Genomic DNA, 4,795 nt, shown 5'->3' with positions numbered 1-4,795 from the left:
GCGCTCCGTGCCTTTGCTTCGCTTCGCTGTTTTCTGCCTTAACTTTTCTCATTTTTCGCGTCCGACTTCGTGGCACGCACGAGAATAGACGAGCTCCCACTCCTTTAATTTCTTCTTTTTGTGTCGAATTGTCATCTTTTGATCATTTATCATCCAAACTCGTTCCTACACATACGAAACACATAATGAGTATATTTCACTTTGAAAATCATATAATCTCCCGCGACACACACAAGAATTAATATGCAAATATACTAAAAAATATGCATTTTTCATCATTTATCAATAAAAAATTTTAATTTTTACAAATTAGATTGATTTAGGATTTTATTAGATTTTAAAACCAAAGGAAAAAAAAGATTTTTTATTTAGTCTTCCTACCCCAAAGTTAATTAGCTCAAATTCATGACCTAAATCTCTTCAAGCCCCAAAACGTTGAGCCCATACTTATTTCCTATTTGACCTAACCTAATTCCTACCCCAATAAAATAATACCTAATTTCTAAAAACCTAGATCTATCCGCCGTTACACCAAAAGAAACCCCCCGACTTCTGTCTTCTTCACCTAACGCCTAAGGAAAATGAGAGCTAACCAAAATTCCTAAAAGCTAAGGAACAGCAGTAGCAGCTAAGATGGACGATTCACGCATCCTCCTTTACTTGTTGCCACCGCTATAACTCCCTCCACCTTAGTCTCCTACTCTCTCACGTTCTCACCATGGAAAGCAGTCATCAAAACACTACAAAGTCTCCATTAAACACCCCAAAACATCACCCAAAAATCAGCCATGTAAACCCCAAAAACCCAGCTGAAAACCAGCCCCTTAAACCACCAAAAACCCACACAAAAGTGCAGTAATAAAACAGATGAGAACAGCTTAAAAAACAACCTCAAATCTGTCCCTGAACCAGTAACACCTCCGAAAGCCAGGCAAAACCAGCCCCAAACCCAGCTGAAAACTCACTCCAAAATACCCCCAAAATCCAGCTTCATCTCCACCAAAAGGAGTTCGAAGAGGTCGATTCCAAAGTCTATTGTATCGTCGAGGTTCGAGTTTGTCGCCGTCGAGATTCGGAGCCACTGTTTCAGTTCGTGTTGTTGGAATTCGTTCGTTGCTTCCTTCTTTTTCGAGCTTCTATTGTTGCCTTTAAGTGTATCGATTTTCAAACAATGAACTAATTGAAAGCTCATTTCAGGTTTATCTCCTCTTTATTTCCGATATGGAATATTAGGATTGAAGTTTCAAGAGAGCCATTAAAAGATGGATTAATTTAATATTTATCACGGGGATTTACAAATTACATCATAGCTAGCTTACCTTACCTGATTTGATTGATTGTTTCTTCTTCAATATTTTTCTGTTTGGAATCTGTTAATGTTTCATTGAACGCAAAGCTGGTTGGATTCCTACTGTTGTAGCACTGTTGTGAGGGATCTTCATTGTTTAAGGTGCTTCGTTAAAATGTGATAACACTTTGCTTGATTAGTTCATATAGTTTCAGTAGAAAATGTGTGTTTTAAAGGTATCTCATTAGGTTCATTGAGGTCTTTTCAGCATATTAAGTTTAATATTCCCTTGAAAGTTGGTGAATCACTGTTTGAAGTTGGAAGGTTTTTAGTTGTTGAGGCAGTAGGCTATTGGATTTCATTTTTGTTTAAGTTGAGGATTCTTAGTTGGGATCTTTCATCATGCTCTTTAAAGGTTATTAAAAAATAAATGAAAAGGTGAATTTCCATGGATTATTCTTTAGCTTTATCTTTATTTGGTTGATTATGTTTATTAGTCTTCTGCTACATCAGTGTAATAATTTTATGGTCATGTCCCATGTCAAGTCATTGTTACATGCATTAAAAAAGAAAATTAATGGCTGATTCTAATTCCTAATAAAATAGTTGACTTTACTCTTTGGCTTAGGACATTAATATAATATATTTGTGAAAGGTGTTGGTGCTCTTTTGCTAATTGTAAATGTCGGTATATTATAAATGATAGTATATACGACGCAATGCATATTATCATTAGGTTGGGCCACGATAAGAAATTATTGGTTAGAGTTCAAGCTTATACCCCATTTCAAGAAAATTGCGTATTTGCTGTTGCAATGATAACGTGTAAGATGAATACATATTTTTGAGTGAAATAATGTGGTAATATTTTTAAGTTAGTGGATTATATTTTATCATTGCTTGATTCAATACAGGATCTTGCTGCACATTGGATTGTTAATAGGTAGTTAGGTACTAAGTGTTTTAAGTTGTGCCAAAACAAGTATTGGTGAGCTAGACTTGTTGAAAAAGCTGATTTGGATTTTTTATGACGAACTTATATTGACACTTTATAAGAAAAATAGTTCAGCAAAATAGTGTTTTTCACTTACAGTTGTACATTCCGAGTTATGACCATGTTGGCACATGATAGTTACAAAAGGAATGAATGAGTTACAGAGTGGTTCGCTCGGGCAACTACGGTACCGGGTGCCAGCCACGCCTCCCCAGGTTCGGGGCGTGACACTACTATCCTAAATTGCAAAGCTAACATTGAAATTAGGAACGATGTAAAATGCGGCCTAGTGCCAAGAATGATGTGATAAGTTGTGGCCCCAAGTGCCTATGAAATGACATATGTGATTAATGAGAAGGGAGCAACGCCTTGGCAAGGCGTCCTAGCCGATCAGGTCATGATCGGACTCCGCTCAAGATAGCGGTGGTGTTGTGAATGCATTCCGGAAAAAGGGAAAATGAGATTGTGATTGAGGTATATGTCTCAAATGTGGCGACCTAACCGATCGGGTCGAGATCGGACTCCACTCATGATAGCGGTGGTGTTATGAACAATGTTGAACAATATGAAGTGCCCTAAACTAAAGGCTATGGAAAATGATGTGAAAATTGCATGATTCTTTTATTTGATAATGTTGTGATCATTTAAAGTGTTTAGGTTGTACTTGTGATTTTCTTTAATATTGTATGAAGGTTCTTTCTAATTAGATGGCGTTTAGTTATACATATTAGTACTATTCCATGGTACTAACGTCCCTTTTGCCGGGGCGCTACATTTTTAAATGAATGTAGGTGGCTCCATTGCAGATAGTGTCGATAGCGCGTAGTGGAGGACCTTCTTCTCAAAGTCTTGGTGAGCCCCTTTCTCTTTCAAGGCGGTTGTATTGCATCTTTTGTTGTTGTGGACTTCTATTTTTGAGGTATAGCCGGGGCCTTGTCGCTGACACTGTCTTACTTGTCTTTTACATCCTTAGAGGCTCCGTAGACACATATGTGATTTATGTACGGGTATTTGAGGCGTCTATGAACTATGTTGGAATTCTAACTCTTACTTCTCTAATGTATAATTGTATGGAATCTTGGAACCTATCTACGGTTTAATGTTGTGATTTAAATGAATTAGCAATGTAGAACGTATTATCTTTCCTCGTCTAAATAAATGAATGAAAGTATGGTTTCCTTCTTCGTGTTGAGTTGGGTAGGAAGTTCCTACACGTGTGGAGGGTACCACTATCCCTCCTGTTGATACTTCTGTTCTGCCTCCAGCCCCAGCTTCCGGTTCTGGTATTTCCGATGGGGATCTTAGGGGAGCTATTCAGATGTTGACCCAACTACTGGCCTCCCAGGCTCAGATGTCAAATGTTTTGCCCAGTTCGTCTAACCAGCAAGGGGATTCTACTAGTTCCAGGGTGAACATATTTCTTCAGTTAGACCCTCCGGTGTTTAAAGGTGCCAATCCAGAAGAAGACCCTCAGGATTTTATTGATGAGATGCACAAGACCGTCAGGATGATGCGTGCAACTGAGACAGAGGGAGTAGAGGTGGCTGCCTACCGCCTGAAAGGGGTGGTCTATTCGTGGTTTGAGTTGTGGAAGGATTCCCGAGAGGAGGGGCGCCCTCCGGCGAGGTGGAGCGAGTTCGCTGACGCCTTTATTGATCATTTCCTGCCCACTAAAACAAAGGCAGCCCGTGCAGCAGAGTTTGAAAATTTGAAGCAAGGCAACAGAAGTTTGTGGGAGTACCACATGGAGTTTGCTCGCTTGTCCAAGTATGCCATTCATATGTTGCCCAAAATGGAGGCCAGGGTGCGTCGGTTTGATCAGGGCCTTAAATTCTTTGACCATTAATGAGGCTTCTACGGCTGCATTCAATTCTGATATGAATTATGGGAAGATGGTAGCATTTGCTCAGGCCACAGAAAACCGTAAATTGAAGAACAAAATGGAGAGAGAGGGTAACAGCAAGGCCCGGTCTACCGGCAACATGGGAGAGTCACTAGGTGGGGGAAGATCAGCTTTCAGGGGAAGATCATCAGGGCCTTCCCAGTCTGTTGCACAGTCTTCAGCCAGTGCACCGCTGTCAGGGCCCAGCCTGCAGTAGTGGAGTCATTTCAGGCCCAGTCAGGGCAACATGGTATCCCATCAGTGGTGCCGGTCAGGAGAGAGGTTCCAGCAGCAGTAGAGGTCCCCGTGCCCCAGGTGCGGGAAGATGCACTCAGGGATTTGCTATATGGAGCTACCTATATGCTATGGATGTGGGATGAGGGGTCATATTCAGAGACATTGTTGTGTATCCCGCCAGGGAGCGGGTAGGGGCACAACTCAGTCATCCAGTCCAGTAACTGCTACATCTTCAGCCCCCTCCCCAGCTCGAGGTACCCCAGCATCCGCAGGGCCTGGTGCAGCGAGGGGTCGTGCGCAGAGTTCAGGAGGACCCAACTTGTTCTATGCTATGAGTGGTCGCTAGACTGCAGAGGCTTCTCCAGATGTTGTTACAGGTATTCTGACTGTCCAA

The 4,795-nt window shown here is 41.3% G+C and overlaps 1 long non-coding RNA gene across 1 annotated transcript; it reads left to right on the top strand.

Moving 5' to 3' along the window:
- LOC109231619 lies at positions 488–3,396 on the top strand. The gene is made up of 2 exons (XR_002068813.1): positions 488–1,197; positions 3,074–3,396. It is a non-coding gene; the product is annotated as an uncharacterized LOC109231619 (long non-coding RNA).

Source organism: Nicotiana attenuata, chromosome 1, assembly GCF_001879085.1.
Source record: "Nicotiana attenuata strain UT chromosome 1, NIATTr2, whole genome shotgun sequence".
NCBI lineage: Eukaryota > Viridiplantae > Streptophyta > Magnoliopsida > Solanales > Solanaceae > Nicotiana > Nicotiana attenuata.
This window is presented reverse-complemented; position numbering and strand designations above follow the sequence as displayed.